The 25,808-nt window shown below is 44.3% G+C and overlaps 1 long non-coding RNA gene across 2 annotated transcripts in view; it reads left to right on the top strand.

Annotated features, from left to right (window-relative positions):
• Positions 1-1,503: 1,503 nt before the first annotated feature.
• Positions 1,504-25,808, top strand: part of LOC121110725 — a 43,832-nt gene continuing 19,527 nt past the window's right edge. Inside the window, exons 1-2 of one of the 2 annotated variants that reach the window (XR_006939221.1) lie at positions 1,504-2,335; positions 20,861-21,052. This is a non-coding gene — a long non-coding RNA (uncharacterized LOC121110725). Of the gene's footprint in view, positions 2,336-14,031; positions 14,280-20,860; positions 21,053-25,808 lie in introns of those variants that run through there. The other variant, XR_005859694.1, reaches the window with a different exon arrangement.

Here is a 25,808-nt window from a genome sequence, read left to right as displayed (position 1 = left end):
TTCCCCAGACAGCTCTGATAATAACGGGCTATCAGTTTTTGCCTCCTGAAGACAGCAGGTGCTCTCCAGGACAGGGCACAGGTGTGGGAACTGCTGCAGGGTCCCAGCATGCTGATGGGGAGCTGTGTTGTGTTTATCCTACATGGATATCTACGCTATTTTAAGTCACCGATGGGTTCCTCCTCTCACATAAGACAACCTGGCTTGAAAGCTGCTCTGTTGGGGGCTGAACAAAGATGGAGCAAGGTTGCAGCTGGTATGATGATCAGCTGTGTAATTGCATGCAGAAGCCCTGGAAGGAGTGCCTGCATCGAAGGAGAGCCAGGTATGGGAGTGTTACAGGTTGGTGACATGTGTGTCTACCCCACCTTTGCAAACACCTTTCAGTGAGAGCTACAATGTGAAATGCAATGATGTGTTTGAAGGAGCAGCACCTGCCCCTTGCATTCCCATCTGTCTGTAGCAGCTGGCGTCCTGCTGGCATGTGTGTGGTGAGAAAACACCTCGTGGAGCGTGAGCACGAGCTGTGTGTGCCCAGCAGCCCCTCAAGCACTGCATTTGGGGGTAGAAATTACAGCTCTGTTTAACTGCCAGTGATGTTTATAGAATACTTTTCATCCTTAACGAGCTCAGATCCAGGCACCAGATCCAAGCCTGGTGCATTGAGCAGCAGGGCCTGCTCTGCAGGTAGTAAAGAAAGAGTTACTCTGCATGTTTCACAAATGGTAACTTTGGATGCTCTCACCAAGGCACATATCAGTGCTGGTATGTCCTCAGGTGGGGCAGGACGTCAGGACCGGGTACTGACTGATGGAAAGCTGGGCCAGGATCTTCAGTGAGATCCACATGTGGGTCTTTGCAAGCAGTGCGACGTGATGCCTGGGGTGAGATGGAGCCAAAGAGCAAAGGGAGTGAGCATAGAGTGTGGAGAATGCTTGGCATCACTGCAAGAGGCAAAGGCGAGAGCATGGCCAAGGTCACGGCTCCTGCCTGATTTGCGTCCCAGAGCTTCCTGACTTCCCAGCTCAGCCAAACCTTCCTAATGTCAGATTTCCTGAAAAAGGACAAATAGCTCATATTTGAGGTATGAGGCATGAGGGGAAAAAAGAAATAAAAAGGAGTGAGAAATACGATGCCACAAAACTTCCACAAACCATTGCAGCTAATAAATAATAAAACCAGAAGCTGAGCCAGAGAGAGGAGGAATGGAGCCTGCAGGGCAGTCCTGGGCTGCTGCAGCTGCTCACTGGAAAAGCAGAGAGAAAAGTGAGAGAAGGGACCAGCAACATAAATTTGTCAGATGAAAAATGTGTGCACACAGAGAACAGCAACACGAGTTGTTCAGATGATAAAAAGACACCGGGGACATCCTCCCTGGGCAGGATTCCCCATTCCAGTGTTGGGTCTGTGTCTGTGTTAACCCGAGGCATGTGGCCAAGCACAGAGCATGCGTGGCCAGAGCTGAGCTGAGGCTGGTGGCTTCCACGGGGGCATAAAGAAGATGGCTGGCTGTAACACAGTGTGAGGGAGGGAGGCTTGAGGACATGCAGGCCCCCATCCGCGTGTCACCTCATTTCCATTTCAGAACAGAGGTGAGGAGGTGTCTTGTGGAGCTCGGAGGTGGTTTTTATGTGAAATGTGAGAAATGAAATCGCTCTCAGTCCTACACCCTCAGAATTATTTAGGTTGGCATTTAATCCCTTTTGCATTTTCCTGCCCACTGTGTTCTGGGTTTCTCTCTGCTTTTGTAAGCGATGTGAAAGCAGCACCCTGCAAAGCACCAGGGTTACCACTCGGGGCTCTTTGGACATGGAGCCACAGAACAGAGGTTACAGATCACAGCTTTGTGAAGAAACAGCCCCATTGTCATAGTGAGTCTGTGCCCAGCTGTTTGCAGGCAGCTGCCACGTTCCAGGGAGGTTTCAGTGGCTGATGATGACCCCTCAAAGCCCAGCTGACTTTGGTGAGCTGCAGCACTCTTACCTGATCCACCATTTCAGTCAGTCTATGCTCTCTCACAATCATCTTTTGTGACTCTTTCTATTTGTTTTTCTTTCTGGCTTTGAGCCCCTCAACCGGCTGCCTCAGCCCAGCGGAGGTGGAAGACATTAAAGGTCCTGTGAAACCTCACCCAAAATATGCACAAAGCTGGGACACAGGTGTTTCCCCTGCTCAATGCTCTGTTTCGCAAATTTGGCTGGCCCAGCTTTCTGGATTGCTTCATGAGCCCATCTTCCTGAGGGGGCTCAAAGCCAAGCCAGGAACAAACAAGAAACAAAGGCACGCTGAGGTGTGGACACAAGGCCTGGGGAATGTGTGGAGATGGAGGTGAGAGGTGAGATTGATAACACGGCCTCGGGGATGTGGCTGAAAGGGCAAGTGGGAGCTGCTCAGTGTGCTGAGCAAGGTACTTGGTTGGTGTTGGGTCATTTGGTTTGGCTTCCTCCAGCTGCTGAGCAGATAGGCTTCCAGTCAACAAAGAGATGAGTGATGAGCAAGGAAGCAAAGCTTCATTAGGATGTCTTTTCCAGCTGGAGTTAATTTCTGCAAAAATACATGGGATTTGTCAGCTTGTTGGCCCTTGTCACGCTGCGCTTGGCTCTTCTGGCTCCTTTATTTGGCCTGCAATGGCCTAGCGCAGTAACCAGAGACATACCTAAGGATTAATTAATATAATTTAAATTAACTTAATCTATAGTCTTCTGAGACGGAGCCCCAGAGACTGCTCACAGTGTCGGCACAAGCGGCCGGTGGATGAGGGGAGGACAAGTGCTCCTGGCATGGTGTCGGTAGGTTGCTGCCTTTCCTTCATCTGCAGGCAGCCCAAGGCTTCTGTGACTAATGGATTATTTTTTCCTTCTGCCCAATAGCTCCTGTGGCAGTAGTCCATTCCTTTAGCGGGGAGCTGTGCAAAAACTGTGCCGAGTAGACACCAAAATAGAGGCAAGCAAGGCAGAGCAGTAAGCAAATTGTCTTGTATACGTAGCATCTTTCCACTTATCTAACCCTAAACCTCAATCTACCCCTTTCCTCAATCTTGGTGCAAGCAAGTTTTCCTGCTTTTCCCAGGACGAGTTCTGCTGTTTCACAGGTACCCTCACCTTGGTATCTGGTCTGGAGACATGGGAAACACCACCCAGAGCACCACACTTGGAGGATTTTAAAGCAGTTTAGTATTCCTGGGTTTTAAGTTCAGGAAAGAATTGATATGATTTAAAAGAAAACAAATTGGCCTTGAAAGTGGCAGATTTAGATTCTAGGGCATATGAAGAAACTCAAGGATTTAGCTAGCTTGCATGAAAAAAAGAAACATTGCAAAAGAATAATACCCTAAAACCTTGCTGCAATCAGTATTAGCTGCCAAAATTATAATCATGCAAAACTAGAAATCCCTTGCTCAGCTGAACCTAGCACACTGGTATAGCATCTTAAGTGAATTAACTGGCATTGGAAAGCTAGCATTTCTCATAAATGATAAACCAAACATTTTTTTGAGTCATCCTGACAGTTTTCTTGGAAATCTGTGAGTACAATGCTTACTCTAAGCAGCCGTGTCATCTGGATCAGCATTTTAATTTTCTGATGAGAAATTAGAAAAGTCAGTATTTGTAAAGCAGTACAAGTCCCATCGTTTATAAAATGCTGTCTCTAATGCAGTCATAGTTCAGCTATGAAGCAATCATATAAAAAATATTATACCTGCAATTTAGAGATGTGTTTATATTATACTGTAATTAACGCTATTATTTTGCTGCTCTTGTTGCTAGGCCTTTATTTTCCCTTGTTAGTCTTCTTTGCGTAGGAAATTGATTCAGCTGCTTATCCAAGAGCTTGTTGCATCCTGGGAAGAGGTCTGGGGACAGATAGTCACTGTCATGAGCATTTTCACCATCTGCTTTGCAGCACTTTCAAAATCCAGCATAGATCTTCAAAATTAGGGTGCAATTGTCTTGCAGGGCAAGTAATAAGCAGACATAGGAAAAGATAACCTGGGAAAGTGATGGCTCCTGCATGCTTGGAGCCCTTAGTTGAGGACTATCACCATCAGCTCCAGTTCAGCCGGAAGTAACTGTGACAGTCAGATCTTACTACAGGGGTAATGGCTTTGGGCCCACAGTCCCTGTAGACTTTTGTGCATTTTCCAATATTAGAACTGGACAAAAAAAAAAGCAGGAATGGGCAGTGCAGATGTTGTACTTAGTGTTCCTCCTAGTCATTCTACAATACAGTAGATAAGGTATGAAGCCATTTTGTTTGCCTGGCTTTTCTTGAGAGACATCCCTCTACATCAAACATGAAAATATGGAATTCTCAGATCCTCTTTGAAATTACTGAGAGTTCAAATTTTGACATGTTGAGAAGCAACAAACTTGCCTATACCATCTCCTTTTGGCTGGCTCTCGCGATTCCCAGCGAAAGGCCTTTGTAGAAAGCCGGTAGGCAATCAACGCCTGTCTGACAAGCACAGCGGGACAACTCCATGTGCGCAAATGGGAAAATGCTGATCAAAGCCATTTGGGAATACGTAACGTCATTGCCAGCCTGGTCTTGGGAGGGTTGGGAGTTGAGACGATGAGTAGTTAGGTCTTGAAAGTGGTTTCTTGTGACCTTCAGACAAATAGCATGGCTGCTATCTAAACTCTGTGGTTAAATGGTTTTCCATACAATATGCCATTATGAAGCCACTTTTCATCAGCATCAAAGACAGGCCACTGGTTATTTCATTACCCCTCTGTATCTAATAGGAGAAGTGTCCTCCAGGACGTGCTCTGTTCTGAGTAGTGATGAGAGCTCATCTCTTGGGTCTGCGTCTCTCAAACCACAGATAATAAGGTTGAAGAGAGAGAGAAGCAACATAAAAACATCAAAAAGGCTTATGATGTGACTTGGGCAGGCTCTCATCTCTAACCTTCTAATCAAGAGTAGTCCCACAACCAGATAAAGAGGTCCCAGAGTGCGTGAGTGAGCTTGGTATCCAGTGCCTGTCTGGAAGAACTGGTGAGGGTCAGGCTCTTGGATCAATCCTTTTTACATCTTGTGATGGGAAAAACTAGCCATGGAAAGGGAGGCCCCAAGGCAGAGCCTTCCTGTGTGAGTTGTGAGCGGTGAAAGCTTGGGATCATGGGCACCCTCTGGGGGAAGAGACAGTGCCTGGGGTGCAGCACAATTCTACTAAGTGTTGGGACTTTAATCCCCAGCAGTATGGAGAAAAAAAAGGAGAAGTAACTGCCAACGCTCAAAAAATGTGGAAGATTTTGATGTCTCTCTCCTCTGTTGTATTTCAAGAGGTGGCAGATTATACCATGTGCTATGGACCAGAGGGATTGTGAAAGTGCCACTGATACCCTGGTCGCTGTTGAGCTGGACCATAACCGCTACAAGCACTGCCCAAACAGCATCTACCTCAGCAAAACCACAGTGAAAGGATGGGCAGGCCCTGTCCTGGGGATCAGCTGCACAGAGAGGAAGTTACATGCAGGAAAGTGTCTATGGTTGGCTGCACTTTGAAATCGTTTCAGGTATGCAACAGCTCTGTGCAGGAATGAGAGATGGCCCAGTGGTCAGTAGTGCTGGACCTGGTGGTCCTCTGTGTAGGCTTCACCTCCCGGCAGCCTTCTGAGTGTTTTAGCCTGCTCATACCCATGTCCTGCACAGCACTGCCATCTACCCAGGTGTGAACAAATGTCAGCACAGACATCTTAAGATGCCCCGTTTCCATGGTGTTGGGGTGGCACAGGTGCTTTGCCTTGCCAAACAGCTTAGCTACAGCTGTTAGTAACCATGGAAGATTTAAATGTAATTCCATACCCATGTACATTGTCACCACTCAAATTAGAACAGCTATCCTACAGGGACATAAGAAATCACAGCTTTTTAAAAATACATGGTAATTAAAACTATTAGAAATATTAAACATTTTTATAACCACAGCTCCCCAGTCCTCCAGTGGGACTGCAGAGTCGATAATTTAAGATGGAGTGGGGGGAGAAGTCACGCCTATATTGGAAAGTTAATTTGGGTCTGAAGTGCAGGAATCCATCCTGCGTTATGAAAATTGTCAACAGCTGCAGCTGAAGGAGGCAGAAACAGCTCTATCCCACTTGTCATACAACTGTCCATATGGAAACGCTTATTTGGGAAGAAATAATTGAGAGCTTTAATACGATAATCGCTTTAGATTTGCCTCAGAATTGAGAGGTCTTTCTCCTTGGAGGCTAAAATTTTGCATTAAATATTAACAAAAGAACAAAAGCAATTTCTGCTGAGTGTTCGCAGTGTGCTTGTGCAGCAGCCAGGAAGGCATTCACAGGAGCTACGGTAGCAGGGAGCTGCGTGCAGTGGAGCTACGACCTCAGTCATGAAGCCAGCCTGGCTCAAGCAACCTGGAAATTAAAAGGGGGGTTCCGGAGCAAAGAATGGTAGAAAGCTGGCTGGTGTCCTCAGAGGTTTGTAAGTATAAGAATACATTTTGAGGTTGAGTTCTTTGTGCTGCTGAAAATCTCCACGTGCTTATGATTTTGCACACGTTCAACACAGTTAGGTCTGCATTGGGATTGTCCCCTCTCTTCCTGCTCCTGCTGCTTGGAGGAACAGGCAGTTGTTAATAATTCAGGATTGCAAATTGTCCGAAGTGTCTTTAAGTGCGCTGATATAACTCAGCAGATAGCAGGATGTTTCTGGCCAGGGTGGCCTCCCTACTGGAAGGGTTACAAAAGCACGTTTCCACCCCTGCCTGACCACTTGTACCAGAGGGGAGAGATCTTCCCTTCTGTCCCGTTCCTGCTCTGCTCTCACCAGATCTGAGTCCTAGATGCCTTTAGTGAAACACTCACTATATTGCCAAAATGAGTATTTAAGGAATTAATCAGTAATTGTGCTTCAAATGCATGTAACCTGTTTGTAGGTTACAAATATTGAGGTTGTATTAGAAATAAGGTGGCCACAGATGACAATAGCTTCTTCTCTTTGAGCGACTATAATTAAATGGGAGAAAAAGTAGGATGAAGGGCTTTTGAAAAAAAAAATGCTTTTGGAAAAACTGTTACAAAGCAAAGAATTGAAGCTAAAGGCAAAAAAAAAAAAAAAATTGGGTACGCCATCTGCTTAATGCCTATAGCAGAGCTATGGCTTCTGGTATTTAGAGCAAGGGATTCAAGGAAGTATTTATTTATTGATTGAGAAACAACCCCGTATTCCTCTGACTCACTATTGGTTTCCAAATCTGATTTAAATAAGCTCTTACAGTGTATAAATCCAGACAAAATGTCATTCACCATATGTTTATTACTAGAACTTGGCACTTGCTTGCATCAAAGTAGTTTTCACACACAGGCTGTTTGTTGCAAAACCTCTGCGAAGCAGGTATAATTAGCATTAGCACTTTAGGGGGAAAACTGGGGCCGAGAACACAGAACATAATTTCCTTGCTTCTGCAGAGGGACTCGGCTCAGGGATTTGGATTAGAAACAGTCTTTAATAGCTTCCAATTTTCTTCATGCCAATGGCTCAATTTGCATCTTATATTAATTGTTATAAAAACTGGACAAATGGTACCTTGCTAATTTCTTTTAAAAATGCTTACAGTGCTTTTAAGACTAGCTTGGAAATATCCAAATAAATGATCTTCCTACTTGGATGGTGATATTTACCTCACAAGGCAGATACGGGATGAGGTGCTGTATGCCATTTTGCATACAGTTAATTTCTATCAACCAGAACAAGAAGCACTTTCCAAATGCGTCATTTATATGAGCTTTATAAATGACCTGCTGCTGCCACGCAATGAGGCCATGCAGAGAACCTCAAAGGGATAACCAACCAGCACAAGAGCATTTCTGTATGAAATTTCTCCAACCATTCACATATCACCACTAGGATTATTGTCAAGTATTTGGAGACTTAAGGATGTAAAGATAAATGATCTTTCATCTTTTTTTTTTCCCCCTCACTGGAGTATTTATACATGAGCAAATCAAATTATAGGCTGGCTCTGATGTTTTCTTGGCTTCAGAACAGACCTATAAAAAATTAAATTCAGATTTCCCCTTTTAGTTTAATTCCTGATAAATATGAGCTTGACATTTTTTTTTTTTTCTGAAAGGGGCAAAACTTAAACATTAAAATGTTGTGAGAGTTCTTTCTCCTAATGTAGAATTTGGTTTTCCTTCTTCCTGAAGCTGGCTCTAGATCCTCCACACTGGAAAACCCAGATCTCCTTTCACCTCTGCTATCACCCAGCCCATACAGATGTTGGCTTTTTCCATGAGATTCCATGATCTCAAATCTCCTTCCCTGACACTGCAACCATCTATCTTGGCTTCTGAGTGGCACATTCTACAGCCTATTCTGCTTTGCTCTTTGAATTGCCACCACTGAGACAGCTCTACCACAGCCATGATCCCTTGCCCATCTTCCCCATGGTGGTCTCATTAAAGCAAGATGGAATCTGGGGAGATGCTTCCCAATACCTTGTATTGTCACTTTACCCATCCCTCACAGGGTCTGTGACCCAACCCTGTCTGGATTCCTCCTAGCCATGTTTTCATCCTTCCCATGACTGGGAAGGCAGCCCTAGAGGGATATTTCTGTGAGTATCCAGTGAGGCTTGGCTGACCAGGTGCAGTGAGCAGGATTTTGCTGGTCTTCAAAGATAGTACATTACCAGTCGTATTTTCATCAGCATGCAAAAAAAACTAGTAGTAAAAGCTGGGCGAATACTTTCATAAGACCTTTTTCCCCCATCATTTTGCATATGTCCACTGGGAAATAGTCATTACAATACCCAAAGGGCTCAAATGGAGCAGTATGGAAAGCTTACAGGACAAATGTCTTTGGTGTTGTTAAACTCAGTCCATTGTTACAATGGCTTCCACACTACATCTTCTGAGCTCGGCTATCTTTGGCTTGGGGTTATCCTGTAATTGCAGAGGGAAGAGCCTAGAGCTGCCCTGAGAACTGCTCTGTTTGCCCCAGGTACTTTGCCAGGTGAGAAATGTTGTATCTTGCTCTGGGAGTAGGATATCCTCTGGAAGCTCACCCCAACATTTTCACTGAGATACCAGTTTAAATGCTGTGTCTTTTTGAATCACTTCAAAAATAACAGCCCTGGAACAAAACAGGGAATAAAACCCTGATCCAGAAAACAATTAGTTCCCCACATAACCCCGCTGGGACTATTACAGGAGATGGGTTGATTTCAGGATTGCACTCTATGGAAATCAGAGTTTTATTCAGTCTCGAAGGGAAGGAATCAAAAGACACGGAAAATGTTTGTTGGTTTTGTTCATTAGTTTTTTGTTTCTGTCTTTTAAGTGCGACCTGTGGTGAGAATCTAGTGTCTGGGAACAAGGCAGGTGATGTTCTTGAGGAACAGGTCACCAGCCAGGGCAGTGATGGCCGTGGACAAAGCTCCTGCATCTGCTAGGGCAGCTTCTTCCCATGATAAGTGCCAAAGTGAGAGAAATGGAGGTATTAAGGCCAGGGGGAGCCAGGGAAATCCTGTCACCTTAGGGCAACATTTCCCCAAGAGAGAAAATTGTTTTGAGAAGAAAATGAAATCAGGTCAGGTGACAGACGGTGCATTGAAATGTAAATCTCTTGTCACTCTCAGAATCCCGGGGATGAAATAAGAATTGTACATCACCAGGGTCAAAGGAAAGAAAGTTGAAAGCAAAATAAGAACTAGGTCAGGCAGGAAGAGGACAAAGGCCATTAAAACAAGATCTGACAGTAGCCAAGAGTATGCACGAACGAATGGAGGCGAAGGTGAGATGAGTGGGATTCATTAGAAATGCTTCTTTGCATACAATTATTTGTTTAGAATTCTGGATGTGTGCATTTAAGCTTATTTCAGTTGCCATAACAACCTGATACAAGCACCACGTCATCTTTTATCACATTATTTTGGCTATGATTACATTATTTTACAACTCCCGTTGCTAGGAGAGCACAGCACCTTTTTGCATGCCTGAAACAATTCGCACTTTGCAGAGCTTCTTGTTTCTGGCCTCCAAGGTAGCTTATGTAATCATGAGCAAGGCAAGGAGTCTAATTACAAATGTGGGAATGAGCTGTGCTGGGAAAACGCGACGTGAGGAGGGCTGGGAGGCTCTGAGTCTGCTGCAGTGCTGGGGGCCAGGATGCAAGGGTCTGGGGGCAGCACTACAGGGAGCAGCAGTGGGAAGGTGACTTAAGCTGAGGATCGTACTGCGCTCTTGTTTTGATGACTCTGTGGTATTTCTGTCTTAGAATACGGCATTTCCTCAGATTCCTTTGGTGGGGATGCTAATAAATGTGGAGTTATCACTGAAGTCTTTGCTAACATAACAGCACAAGGCAATTCCCAGTCTTGGCACTGCGCTTTTGTTCGCAGGATAATCTAATACACATAGAGCAAAGACTGAAGATAAGCCGTGCAGTGATTGCTTTACATCCAGAGGGCACTGCAGAAAAGGAGTGGGTGCTATGTAGGATGTAATGAGGAGCATTTCTCTGCTGCAGAAGGCAGCTCTGAGTGCAAGATGGAGGGACAGTGCCATAAGGGAACAGCTTGTGACTTCAGTGCAACACGACTGCTGCTGGGGGCTTTTCTCTGCTTAAGCTGTATATCACTTCTGATGCATCACCTTGGAAATTTGAGATTATACCTCCCTTATACACACACCATGGAAAACAGACCAGCCATACTCCCCTGCCTCGTGTATCTCTGGAGGTTTCGGTGCTCTCCAGCTTCTGGAGGAAAAGACATTACAGGCCCTTAAGCGCTAAAGGAATTGTGGTTACCGTGGGCAGCATGAAGGTCTAAAAAGAACAGGGAAGAAAGAGGAGCACTGAAATATTTTTAAAGTGTGTTTTAAAGCCCAGAGCAGGTTTTTTCCTCTGTTCCCTTATGGATGTATTTATGATTGCACTGGCTCTGTGGGATGATTTTGTGTTCTTCGTGCGCACCCACTGGTGTGATGGAAGAGAATTCAGGCTTCTTTTTCCCCCTGCAATCTACTTATGTCAACTTAAAATAAAAATAATAATTAAAACAAAAACAAAAACAAAACACGTTGCCCAAGAAGCAAAACAGAAAATCATGGGGCAGCTTAAATATCAGCCTCATCCCATATTCCTCCAGCCTTCCTCTCAGAATTACAGTAGCCGGGCAGCAAGCACAGCAGGGCTGAGCAGCAGGTTGGAATAGCACCGTGCATGTCTGAAAGGAACCTCCAGTGGCGGCACAGTCACTGCTTGTTAGGAAAGTCATGTGTTCTCTCAGAGGTGCAGGGGGACGGCGGCTGCTGTCAGGGCCCCACAGGAGGAAGAATTCCATTTCTCTGAGCACTCTCTGCTGGAAAAGACTGCAGCATGCTCTGCCTCAGTGGTACAGGCCCATCCACCCTCTGCTGCTAAATGTCAGGCGTTGGCATCTGCAAAGCACCTTGCTGCTTTGAAATGACAGCCCAGTGCTCCAAAGCGTCACCAGCAACCCAGTCCCCAATTAACAGCGCGGGTTTGTAGGTTTCTGACACTGTTCTCAAAGCTTCTGTGGGCTGCTGCAGCCTACGAGCCAAGGATTGTTGCTACTTTGTAAGGCTCAGTGGAGAGAAAGGAAAAAAAAGCTGGGAAGGAAAAGCTCCGGTTTCATTATTCCACGCTAGCAGGATAACAGAATACATTTACTTTAATACTAAAATGTATCATTTGAGGAAAAAATCCTGCTGTCTGATCAAGCTCCCCCATTAGTTATTTTTGCATGTGCATGCACAAATCCAGCAGCTAAGCCTACAGCACTCCTGTATTTTGGAAACCAGAAAATGCTGCAGGGTGTTTCTAAAGAATAGCAATTTGGAGGTTGTGGGTGGTTTGTGGGTGTAATAAAAAAGGCTGCATACCGAGGCATCTGAATTAGGCTTCTCTTTAGGCTGCTTACAGCCTCTCTCAAGATCGTTAAGAACCTGATTCTGCCATCCTAATCTTCACCGACTAGCATTTGCTCATATGGGCAATTTTATTTGAGTGCCACCTGTTGTATCTGATGCAGAAGCTTTGCATCTGCACGATCAATCCTGTGTGGAAGATCGCTGAGCTTTGCCCTATGGACTAGTAGCCCCATGCTCCTAGCAGCTGGAGAAAGCCATGGCGCACAGTCAATACTCTCTCCGTACTGCTCCATCCCAGGGCTGCCAAGGCCGCTGTGCTCACAGCACGCTTTGTTGCCTGACACTATTCTCTTCTGTGGAGCTCAGTCACAGCAAACGCTGTCTCGGGATGCACTTATCGTCCTGGTTGTGCTCTTTTACTTGCTTTATTTTTGGCAGGTTTCTTTATTGTGTTGTTTTGCAAGATTTCCTCCTCTTCCATCCGAGGTTCATCCTTCTTGCTTGACTTGCAAGGGACGCTGCCTAATCTGGTTTATTTGCCACTACTGGGGAAAAAGCAGTCCCTGTGCTCCCTTAAGCTGAAGTTGCTTAACCGCAGTAGTAACACACTTTGTAACCCCTGCTCTTCCACTAGGCATAAGCTCCACAGCTGTGCAGAAGCTTGCTCAGCCCCATCTACTATTTCAAGAGCATGCCTAGCAAGTTCCCGCAGTGTTTTATGGCTGGTATTTTGCTAATGGAAAGTTAATCATTGGCTTGAAACTGTGCAAAAATGTCAAGGGAAAGGATCACACGATCATAGGAAGAACTCTAATATGTTTCTAGGACATTGCTCTCCTCTACTTCTGTGGATTTTGATTCCAAATAACCTCAGGGTGAAATGTGTCTGAGCATTTAAACACCTAGCAAATATTAACTGCTGTGTGACAGACCAGAACAAGCAGGCTGGGGATGCCCATGTTCTGCAGCCCACAGAGTCTGAGCACCAGGGCCTGTGGGAATGACTGCTTGTAGATTCTGCCCTTTGTTTCCTTGATTCTGTAAAGGACCAGCACCAGAATGGAGTAATGCAGCAAAACCACTCAGAGCATCCAAGGACCTTAACATGCTCAATTCATTAAGCCTTTTGATGCCTTTCCAAGGTAATTATAGCACTGTTATCCTTTCCTGCTTTTAGAAATGGGGCAGGTAAGTATTGTCAGAGAGCCAAATGACTCACAATGTCCACCAGTTTTTTGGAGGTCCTTTCACCTTACTGAGCAGATCTGACCATTGGTACAGAGGAGGCCAGCTGCAGCCTGTAGCTAGTGGAGATAAATATGTTGAGCTGCAGCTATTAAAATTTTGTTAAATCCATTCATAAATCCTAATTCATGAATCCATATTTCTTTCTGAAATCCAATTTTCCTGCTCAAAAGCAATAACATGTTGACTGCCCATTGAAAGCAAGCAAACAGTAACCTGAGCAGCGACCAGCAGATGAAGGAGCTGAACAGGTAGGATTGCTCGACAGTGCCCTATTTCTTATCTCCTTCTGGTCCTTGCCTAGCGCTCATTACTGTCCTTCCCAGGGCAGAGTGTGGGCTGGATAGACTTCATGAGACTCATCTTAGTGACTTATTTGGTCAAAGGAAATATGAAAACAAACCTGTAAAGACTTGAAATGTGCATTATTATTTCTATGTAATGGATTTTCAACAGTGTCTGGCTATCTGCCCGCACCTCCAAGTGCTGAGTGGTCTTTGGAGAACCAACGGGACCTATGCTTGGGGATCACGCCTTGTGATGTGATTGCCCTGCAGCAAAAGCAAAGTCTCTTTACACCTTTTATTTTTTCAAGCATTTTCTATAGCAGGAATTGTATACGGCTGGTTAAAAATGTATATGGCAGTGAGAGAGAGGAATGAAATTCTGGTGTTTATGCAAAGCTAGGAATGACAGCATGTGGAAGGGCCACAAGCCTGCTGGTAATTTATCTGTGAGGTTAGGGTTTTTGGTGTTTTTAGAGAATATAATCTGGCCACCCATAGAGAACAAACATAAGTCCTGGTGGGTGGGATCGCCTGCCTCACAGCCATGCAGCTGCATTCTTTAAGGAGCAGCATCCCATAGGAATATAGCCCACAAAGTGAAACAGCCTGGCCTTTTTCCTTCCTCAGATTTGCTCCACTTGGAAAAAAAAAAATACTGAGTAAAGAAGCTGAGCTAGAGAGACGGTATTATGCACTGCTGTTCAGCACCAGGAGCAGTGGGTCTTCTGCAGAGAGGACAGAGTACATCCTGCACCACTGGTGGTGATGCTCAAACCTGCTGCCACCTTGTGTCACTGCTCTGCCCTGGTTTTGCAGCCATGCCCCTGCCTGTGGCACCTCAGTGTTTCTATCCATGACGACATGCAGCGCGGCAGCTCTGGTATGTTTGTGTTTCAACTTGCTCATTTTACTGCTTTAGTATAAATTACACTGATTTCTAGCAAACCCAAATGCTTACCAAGTTAATGAGGCAAGAGAAGAGCGCTATACATAAATGCTAGAGAGCAACCTGCGCTTCCTCTATTTATGGTTGTGTTTTATTGCATTATGAAAACTCCCATTGAGGTACAAACTTCTCCATGCTGTACAATTTTAAGACCCTAATAAAAATAAGATTGAATACAATGGCCAAGAACTAGACACTTAAACAAACTGAAACCAGGCACATACCCACAAAAGAGCAATTATCTCCTCCGCACCACTGTGCGCCTGTCTCTCTAGTGAGTCATGCAAGGTGGTATGAGAGCAATTGTCTTATTCTCCTGTTGGATTTCATGGCAGTCTCCCCACATAGGGCTTTGAAGAAATAATTAATGGGAAGCTTATCTGTGAGAAGGCTTTATTTGCTGCAGAGTACTGGCACAGCTTGTAGTTGGCTGTTCCTCTGGTGTTGGAGTGCCATGGGTCATAGCAGGGCTCAATGGTGAGCATGGAGTTGTGCTTGGAGCCCAAGTCTCTCCATCTGGCACAGCTGCCTTCATGTTAGGGCTCTGAGGAGATCCCAAGGCATGTGGATGCTCCAGTTATACTCTGATGTTTGTGGGACTGTGAGGTCCAAACGAGAAGTGCACTGGGCCCAAGGGAGCTCTTCATACTTTGTTTCAGTGTTGGCAAAAATAACATTGGATCAAGTAGGACTTGAGCTTAAAGCAACCAGTTTTGGCAAACCATAGCTTCTTTTAAGTTACGTCCTCTTTGTCTAGACTTTCTGGAGGTTTTAGTCTTTTCTTTATGGAAGGATGTCAACTTTACTATGCAAGTGGTACACCTACATCTGAATTTAATTGTTCTGATCTCATAGTTGTATCCCAAAGGAAGCACTTAGTGTACTACAGAGAAACACAAGACCACAGTCACACTTCTAGGTCTGCCACATATTCTGGCAAAAATAAGCACTCTGAAGGTTGTTCAGTCACTCCTCAGAGCCTAAATTATCACTTTTGGATCATGGCTCTATATCTTTCTGCTTAATGACACCTGGCTGTTTCTGGCACATGCAACAAGCCAAAGAAGAGGAGACAGAGCGTTATTAAGAGACTTGGTGGTTTCTTTATACTTTGCAGATATCTGAGCTGCTCAAGTTTTCTGTGGGCTTTCTGCTCTGTTCCAACCTGCTGTCTGGTCTCAGGCAGGAGAAGGTGTTGCAAATATGGGTGGTGGTTGCCCCCTTTCAGGCATCCTTGGATTAAGATTGTCAGTGGAGATGTTCAGATCTCCTTGCTGGTCCATGCCCAGGTGTCCTTGAGCAGAGAACTGCTAATTGCTGAAAGCAGGAAATGTTGATTCTTGTTGCTGCTACTGTTGGCTATTTCAAGCTGACTGTCAGCTGGTGCCTTCTGCCTCCAAGGCCATTTTCAGGGTCTATGCAGATTGGTACAGCATGGAAACCTTTGTTAGGGTTAAAAATACATATATATCCATGTTGGACTGGAAGTGAGTGAATGGCCATTTAAGTATATTGGATTTACTTTAGCAAGATATGGCTGGCCAGCCAGAAGGTAGCTGAGCCTTAAAGGGAGAAGCTGCAATTCCAGTACTGATTTTGGGTTTGGGGTCCTACAGGATACAGCTCTTCTATTTTGGTTACTTTTAAGAAAGTACTATTTGTCTTTGTTGTTCAGAGAAGTGATGCTCCCAGTAACAAGCTTTGGGGGCTTCTGTGCTGGCAGGAGGCTGTGACCTCCGGTGTAGGCATCAGCTTCGCTTTGGTGGGGACAGGACTGTTGCAGGGCATGCTGCTTTGCAGCCCCATCCTGCATCTGCAAAGTAACCTGCATATGCTGGTGCATCACGTGGTCACCTCCGCTCTGCTGTGGCCCCATTGCCACAATGAGCAGTGCACACCTGAGGCACCCATTTTGTCCTGATGGTCTCTTAATCCAGGGTGGGAGCAACACACAGAAATTACAGGAGTAGCAGGTGGCTCCGCCCCCGATACTTCAAGATACTCTAAATTAATGCTGATAAAGCTGGCAGCCTCTGCTAATCCTCAGCTAAACGCATGAAAACTGATTAATAAAAGAAAGCTTTGAGCTCCAGCAGCTCCTGCATTCAGGTCACCATCCCTGTTTTAAGTACCCAGCTTTTATGCTCATATGCGGTTTCTCCTCCTGGTGTGGGGAGGCAGAATGGACAAGCAGGGCTGTGGTCACTGTCTTGGGATGGCTTCTTCCAGGCTTTTTGCCCTTTAGCCAGAAAATATTTGCTGTTAGGTATGCTTTTAACTAAATCCTCCACTTACGTCCTATTAAATGCTTCCTGATGTTTTGTACTAATGTTCTCATTATTTAGTAGTGACAAAAGAATATATTTTGTTTCCAGGAGAGTGAAAGCCTTATTTTCTAACCGTGTTCATCTCACTTGGGAGTTTATTCTAAATGCGGTGCTATTAAGGCTGCATAAATTTAAGTCAAGAGTGGTTTATGACACGCTTAAAGTGTATACCTAACTTGTTTATACTGGTGAATTGGGCAGGAGGTAAAAAGCATGTTACTTCTGAACACTCTACCCCATTCAACTGAGGTGAATGAAGTGTTTCAGTATGAGAGGCAGAGATCTCTGCCCAAAGGCACCGACATGCTGGGTGTGAGGGGCAGGGCTGCCATTGCCTGGCACCCGCAGAGCAGCCAGGCAGGAACAGACAACTCCGTAGGTCTGCTGTACCGTATGTCCACTGCATGTCTTATGGGAACAGCCCTGATGGTCGAGCCTTGCTGTGATTAAGCTGTGAGCAATTCCGACATCCCACCAACCCCAGCTCTGGGATTTGCCTTTATCCTTTTAAGAGTGCTGTTATTACTATCAGCACTCTTTGCCAGGACCGAGTTGGTCAGAGGATTGCAGGCTGTTTTTCCATTCAAAACAACTCACATTACTGCCCATTACCAACGTTGATGACCTCTCTGCTTAAAGCCCGAGCTCGCCTCCATCAGCTGTTGCATTATTCCTGAGCATGGGAATACACCATCATTTTCTTTAGCCTTCACAGAGAGCTGTGAGCTGCAATTTGGATTCTGTACAAAACCCTCAGAGGACAAAGCTCTGCACTCAGGGCTCACATTCACCCTTGCCACAGACTGAAGGTGCATTTTCAAGCAACAAAGGAAGAGAAAGCATTCATCTCCTGTATGGTTTATGGATGCCACGTAGCATCTCAGGCTCCAACTTCCAAGCGCATTCTTGCTTTAGTGCAAAGCCTGTGATAGAAAATTGGATTTCAGTGAAGTATGAGGTGTTCAAAACACTCATTGCTTCTGTCACACTTGAAAAACAACTCCCTCTCACCCCCAAGATGTATTAATATCCTTCCCCTGTCACTTCCCCCAAGTTCAACTACAATAGAAATGAAATTCAGTGGAAACTGCAAGCACCAGATCATCTTTGTCAAGAGATGGCAACAAATCTTTCTGGAGCAAGTTATATTTAATCAGCATTTATTTTTTTGGAGAATCACAGGTTGTTGTCTTCCCCCCACCTTCTCTCTCTAAAGTGAAATTAAGTTTGTTATAAAACTCGCTGAACCTTCTGTGTCAGCTTAGCCTGGTGTCAGCGGGGCAACCTGAGCTGGGATAAGGCTGTGTTGGTCTTCTCCTCGAGTGAGGGAAATGGAGGGACAGCAGAGCACAGGGTCTGTGCTAGGAGGCTGTGCTGCACCTCGCCATGCTCCTTCGGGAGCAAAATCTAAACGAAGATGGAGAGGAGCAGAAAGGCTTGTCTCCAGGGGGACACTGTAGAGGGACTGTAGGATTTGCTAGACGTTTCTTTTTTAAACCTGCAAAATCTGAAAAACAAATTAATAGGCTCTTTGAGTCATTCTGTGAAACCTGTAGCAAGCTGTGATATTTTACTCACAAGCTAAACTTCTGTGTTCATTGCTTGGGCTACTTTTCCCTCACAGAGAGGAGAAGCCTTCAGCCTAGTAAGGATTAATGCCAAGGTTGGACTCCTCTCCAGCAGTTCAGTGCAAAATGCTTGAGCAGCTTCAATCTCAAAAGATTTAAATGGGCCGTGAGTGCTGCAGCCATTTCATGGCGGGCAGCTCTGTGGGACAGCGTTGTGGGTAAAGAAAAGTCAGCTGAGTGGGTTGTCCCTGTATTTTAGCTCATATCATCTCTGTAATATTTGGACTGTCATATCAACATTTTGAGTTTCATATATCATAAATCACCTTGCTTAAATTCTACAATGATAGAAATGTTGTTAGAATGAGAAACAATGATACACGGTGCTGAGTCCCAGTGAAGGATCTCCTTATGTTTTCTGGGGATACAGAAACAGGGACATGAACTGACACCCATTCCTTATGTCCTCTTTTTCTCTACACCTCCTGCATTTTCTGCAAATCAGACTTATCTGAGTGTCACCAAAGCTTTCTGGTTTAGAACTCTTAAAACCCACGAGATTCCTTTTGCCATTTCTTCCCTTTCCCTGAACCCTTTTTTCACTTTAAATTCACTGCCTGACATAAGAAACCTCACGTGTTTCAGCAAGGCTTTGTGCAGTGGTTTTTGGGGCAGTACTGACAGCAAACCTGCAATCTTCAGACCTCCCAAGGGGCCTGGCTGCTCTTTCACAGGGAATCTACTGCTCATGCTTTGAAATATCCCAGCCTGGGATTGCTGATTTTTCGGAAATGAAACTATTTCCAGGGAAAGAAAAAAAGAATTTCTGTTTGACTGAAGAGACAAAATTACATCATCCATGCTCAGGGCAAATTTATCCTCTAGATCAATGTGCCAAATCACATCTGAGTCTGGGTGAAGCATGTGGGCAGTAGGGTAGGGACCTGAACCAGCAACATTGATGTATTTCAACCTCCACCTCCTCTCAACATGCATAGCCCAGATGCGCTGCAGTGACGAGGGTTGGAGAACAGTCAAAACCCCCTGGGAACCTGAAAGTTAAAGGGTACTTTCCCTGATGCTCACCCTTTTCTGAGCTTCCTTTGTGTCCCACCAGAGATAGAAGGGAGAACAGTTCCCTGTTTAGTTTAATGAGAACACATGGCTCAGAGCTACTGTTTTCCAGCTATGGTTTTGTCTGTGGCAGAGAATGAAATGACTGATCATTGGTTTGCACCACATCAGGGCTATGAAGCAGGGTGGCCAAAGCATGGTCACACAGCATGGTCTGTTGCCTCTCTTGCAAAAATAAAATAAAATAAAATAAAATAAAATAAAATAAAATAAAATAGTTAAGGAGGAGGAAAGCTGGGGAAGGGAATGCCTTGAAGCCTTATATCTACATCATTCCGCTTTCGGCTTCAACCACTCCTCCGAGGGGCTGAGTAGGAAGATAAAACAGCTGGAACCACAGTTTCAGTGGTATTTCTGAAGGTGATTAAGCTCTCATTTGCAGTATTTTTAAAAGTGCTTCCCTATATCTTGTGATAATTTCAAAAATTTTGCCATGGTGTCCATTACAGATGAGGGAAAATATCTTCTTTTTTCCCTGAAAACATAGCTGAGCCTTAAGTCAGACCAACCATCTCATATTTACATTTTGGGGGAAAATACATAATTCAATGATTACAAGAAAATACTGTCTTGGCATCTCTCTCCTCTGCTAGGAAATGGCACCTGAAAGGCCCCAAAGCCACTTTTGTGCAGGGAAGGTGATGCCATACCAATTTGAGATGGCTTATAGGGAAACGAGTCTTAGAGAGAAGTCTTCAAATTACCCTGAGTTTGGTGTTAAGAAAAACAAAAAGTAGCCTCGGGTATTTCTGGAAAAAAAGAGAAGGAAATATAATTACTGAGAAGGTGGGAGATGGGAGAGATGAGGGCTATGAAATGCATTTATTTCAATCTTGTGAAGTACCATAGCACATCAAAACACTTCATTGAAAATCAGGAGAGAAGGATTTTGACACAAATGTGTCTTCTGAATCATCTAGATGCACGTCTCCCTGCTGACATTATGCAGAGGTGAACTTTGGGAAGTGCTAGCCTCATCAAAATGAAAAACAGATCACTTCTTTCCAGCTCCAGACAAGCCAAGCTCTGAAGGAAAATGTGTGGTTAGGTGCAGGAATATGAACCTGAGTGAGCCTATAGATGGATCTGCAGAGATCAGCTACTGATTTTTTTTTCCTGAGATTGTGTAGCTCTACAAGGAAAATGTGATTTTGTGTTGCTGAAAAGTAATGAGTTTCTTCATATTTCACACAGGCCCTAGCTTTACCACTACTATTGCAAAAATGACTAGAGTGCTCATAACTGAGAATTTAGATGGAGCATGAGGTGCTGCAGTCAGTCAGCAATCAGCTTTTCTTGCATGCAGCACATAGAATGCATTTAGAACAGAGGCAGAACCTCTCCTCTAACCTTTCTGAGAGCTACAGAGACCCAGTAAAGCTGAGTTATTCCAAACAGAGAAATAGCATGTCTCCTGGTGGTGTCTGGCAAAACTTTCAGCTCCTTATTTTTCTCCCCTAGTTTTCCAAATGTGTTTCTTCTGCAGAGTTTCTGCCAAACACAACCTACAACCAGACTGATCAAAACGCCATTGATCGCTGAGTCCCGCAGACAGGAGTGTGCCAGTGGTGTTCAACAAGGTGAGGGAGGGAGCCAAGGAGATGAAAATCAAATCATCAGGAGCTTCAACACTATCAAGAGCTACTCTGGCCTCAGGGGATGGCTACCTAGATGAAAGGTACCAAGTCTTCACCTTTCTGTATTATGCTGTGATGTTGCAAGGTTTGTGTCTGCATCTGCAACAACGCTTTATTTTTGTGTGTGTGTGTGTCTGTGGAAGCCTCATAATAGAAAGAGAAAAAAAAAAAGAGGAAATACAGGATTATCTCCTGAGCTCAGTCTTCAGATCAACAAAAGGAATAAATCTGAAAATTATTCAAGTAGATTGTCAGCCTGCAAAATAACCTAGTTTGCCATGAAAATGCTGTGTAGCATTCCCCGAATACTTGATTTTGTGGGTTTTTAATCAAATTTGTGCTCCCATGTGGCTCAGAGAAAGGTTTTTAAGATTCTCTTTTCTCCCACATTCAGATCCAGAGCAGGCCCACAAATACGCAATGCTCAGATGAACACCAACCCCCTAACTCCTGACCCTAATTCTGAAATTTAGAAAACTTCAGGCTCTTTTACCAGACCTGCAGAAAATCCATGTTGGTTGTTGGTACCAAAGAACCTCTGTTTCTCCAAATCTGCAGCTAGGAGCAGAGCACCAGTGCCCCGCCTCTGCTGGCACTTGTGAGAAAGAAGAAAAACATTTCTATGTTGACATCAGTGCAGCAAGGAGTGGGCCCAGCTTTATTCACACCCACACGATATGTTTAATTAGAAGCTATTTTCCTCTAGGAGCAGACGCTTGAATTTTTCGAGATGTTGCTTCAAGAGGGAGGCACCGAGGGGTGGGGGTGTTGCAGATAGGAGGAGGCAAAGAACTGTTGGAGGAGAAATTAGAGCCTCAGATCAGGGCAATTTTGTAATGATCCATAATCAAAGGCTGTTTGAACATTCTTCAGATCTTTTTCAGAAGCACTTTCCATCACTTTCAAGCTAGATTTGTCATTACCAGGCTGAATCTATTTTCTCACCAGAGGTACCAGGGGCCTGAATTTCCCTTCACAACCTGTGTGACAGGGAGCAGCCATCTTGTGCTGAAACGCGCCTTTCTCTAGATTGCTTTTGAGCCTGCCATGAACCTTTTCCATCACGTGCCTTCAACCTGTTCCTGGGGAATGGGCGTAGTTATTCGTGTTATAAAGAGTAGGTTTGTGCTCAACATAATTAGCAGAGCCTGCATCCATAGCCTACTTGCAGCTCAGCCATTGGGATTTATGGGGGAGGCATTAACTGCCTTGTATGTACAGTTGCATGAAATTACTACAGATCATAGCCCGTATGTGACAGCTTAATGGCAGCGGTGAACTGTGGTTAAAGTCAGGGACTTCATGAGAGCTGTCCTAATTCATACCCTAATTACACGGTGGATGTCTGTGCTTGTAAGTGTTGTCATGGCTTGTGTGAAGGCAGGAAACCCGGCAAGCCAGAGTGACTGTCCCGGCTCTTGGAGCACACGCAGGATGAGGAGTGCAAGCAATGGTCCCGGTTAAAGATGTGAAGAGGGACTTGTTGAGAGTTAATAACACTTTTAGGCCTCCTGATGAAGCTCTTTGAAGCATATAAGCACAGGCACGCGTGTGTGAGCACCTTGCTAAGAGGAGCCAGACCCACAGCTGCTTCCAAAGGCTAGTGGTCGCTGTGGTGGGAGAAACTGGCTTCCTGGCAGGCAGGATTTGCCTTATGGCAGCAGTGGAGATCCAGCAGTGGTAATGAAGAAGCAGCTGGACAGTGGCTCCCCAAAGCACTCAAGTGCCCACTGCCTTGCTGATGCTGAGAGCAGCCCTTCCTCCTGCTTCTTAACCAATCCTGATTACTCAATAGCTGACTAAAATCAAGTAAAGCTGTCACTGCCGGCAGTGAAGATTAAGATATGCTGTGCTCCTCATGGTTATTTTCCTTTCAATTTGGAGGTTAACACAGTGCCTAGGCTCAGCAGCATGATGCCTGAAGTGCAGCCCCTTCTCCCTGTGCCTGTCTGTCAGCCGAGCAGGTGGGGTGAGGAAGGGGTGCAGAACAGGGGTGGCACAAGGACTTACCGTGCGAGCAGCTCTGTCCTGGGGGACAGGATTTCCAAGTAGGCTGCTGTAGGCTATCTACTGTGGGCCATCATCAAGTGGAAGAATACTGCAGGAGGCTGTGTGCTGTTGGTTTAGCCCCCTTGTACTTTTGCATGGGAAGCTATACTCTGGGATATGTAGTGGGGTCCCAGAGCTGCCTGTTGGGGAGACGTGGAGGGCGTGGAAACCACAGCTCAGGGCTGCTGTTAAGTCCTGAAGATATGTTTCACTTTAAAAGAAGCCAGTGTAGCAAATTTTGGTTTGCCTTAACGACCACAACTGAAACATTTTGTTTCTGTCAGCCTTAACACGTTGAAAAAACAGAGATTTTTGCACTAAAAATTGTATGTTGTAGTCACTTTAGCAAAGCATACTTTTTATTTTTTAATTATTTTTTAAGGAATTCAGATTTTTGCTCAGGTGTGATCATAAGCATGCATGATTACTTCAAGATATGGAAAAATAGCAATTTGCAGAATGTAGCAGCAGGGGCAAATTGCAGAGGTGTGTTTGTTGTTTTGGATTTGTGGTGGTTTTGTTGTTGTTGTTGTTTGTTTTATTGTATTTTTTTAGGGAGTGCTATTTCACTGTCATAGATATGGTACTTTTATAGTGCACTTCTTTTCCCAGTACCTCTAAAGCTAACATGTCCAACACAATATATATATATATATGTATATTAATCTTTTCTAATTTTGCTGAACCCTTACTTGCTATATCTGAACATATTAAAAGGCACGATATCTGAGGTAGTTTGCTACTATCAGCAGAGGGAAGCCTGAGTAATGCACATAATGGTTTTAAATATTCAAACAAATAAATGTCAATCCGTGGGATACATACTAAGTGCATTAATTAGCTAGAGACATATCTAGTTCCTCACAAACAACAGGAATTTATTCTGTAGTCTGGAGAACGTACACTTATCTTGAAAGGAGAGTTACTGTGTTTTACACTGACCAACTCCCTTCCAGGGAGGTAACTTTAAAAGACGGAGAGATTATTTATTACTATCTCCTGGCTGAAAACAGTGACCAGGATACAAGCTAGTGCCGGATTTCTGGTCTGCTTGAGTTTTTTTTTTCCTCGCCTGGCTGGGATCTGTTCTCTTCCTCCTTGATTACTTGTTAGACTTTATTTTTCTGTTATGTGTTTGTGTTACTGCTTCTTGAGAGGGTACTGTGAGTCCCTTGCAGGATTTCTGGTGCAAGAGGAAGCTGAGTGTGATTATAGCCCTACTACACCATCACATCATATGAGGGTTTTGTAATCAGGAGCCTATTTAAGACAGATTTTTCAAGATCCAGATAAAAATGTCCAGATTTCAAAGAAGCTTAAAAGGCAGAGTTAAGGCAGTCTGCCAGAATTATACTTTGGACAGTATTAATTTTATAGTGATATATTTTGGCTTGTGCCTCATAGAAAATGATTGAAGCATCAGAGAGCTTGGAGAAGTTTAAGACTGCATTCTCAATAGGGACACATCTCCACTTCCAAGACACCCCATAGCCGTGACCAACAGGGCCTCTTTATTTTGGGGAACCATATAATAAAGGCTGGAGTAGCTCATATGCTGCAGGAGTGAGTTATGTGTCTCCACTGTGGCAGCCTGTGATTAGGAGGAGCCAGGTTTCCTCCTCACACAACTGAGAGCAGAAAAGCCCTGCTCCTCACACAGCGATCAGGTTACTGGCTGTGGAGCACAGCTGTGACTCAGTAACCACTCCTGCTGATGCTGCAGTCCCAGCAGTAACCCAAAATGAAACCCCAGCCAGAAATCAATGCATGAATCAATGTAGTTAATTTTCTTTTACTCTTTTTCTTCTTATTATTATTATTATGCAATGAAAACATATAACTGGATGCCAGGGCCAGCTGTTTGAATCAAAGGCTAGACTTTCTTCCTCCCAGTAAAGATAACAGTGACTCCTTCCATTTTAAAATAGTTACTGAGTAGCTTACTGAGAAGACCTGAATACTTGATGCAATAATAGAGAATTTATTCTACTGGAAAACTTACCATTCCTATGACCTGGAAGCGTAGCATTAAAAATCACTAAACCAGCTCTGTTTACTCAACGCTATGTCAAGTTTTCCCCTTTCTGGCTGATGAACAAAGTGACTCAATAGATAAGGGGTCTGTCTAGGGAGCCTTCTCTGAGGAGCAGAGCTCCATGGGCATCTCTGCCTACCCAGAAAAAATGATGTTCTCTAAAGATATTCTAATCAATAAGAATTTCCTAATTTCAGAGGGATGTGCTTGATTTTGTTTCTTATACTTACCACAAAAACCTTGATTTAATTTTATACTGAGAGTCTGGGCAAGGGATAAGGTCCTGAATACTTCTAAACTGACTCAATGTTCGGTTAAAGCCAACCTGTCAGTTGGATAGGTCGTTATCAACTGAATCTTGAACAGATTTATGATCTTGGCTACTCCAGCGCTTCAAGAACTGGAAAATGCAGAACCTAAAGCTTATTGCAAAAGATGGCCTGCTGAGTTACTGAACTTTGAGGAAGATGGTAATGAGATAAAGGATCCTTTATCATCTTCCTCAGAGAGTTATGAAGGGGGGTATAAAACTGAAGACGAAGTTGCAAGTAGGAGTTTAAAATTAGGGAAGAAAATGCAGTCATCTACAAGCAGATTATAAAATACTGAGATGATAACAGAAGTGTAGGTTGGACAGATTCTTGAATTTAAAAAAATAAACATTTTTAGGCTGATGAGTGTCCTTCAAAGTAAAAGTCCACTAAAAAAAAAAA

The sequence above is a fragment of the Gallus gallus genome, chromosome 4, assembly GCF_016699485.2.
Source record: "Gallus gallus isolate bGalGal1 chromosome 4, bGalGal1.mat.broiler.GRCg7b, whole genome shotgun sequence".
NCBI lineage: Eukaryota > Metazoa > Chordata > Aves > Galliformes > Phasianidae > Gallus > Gallus gallus.
This window is presented reverse-complemented; position numbering and strand designations above follow the sequence as displayed.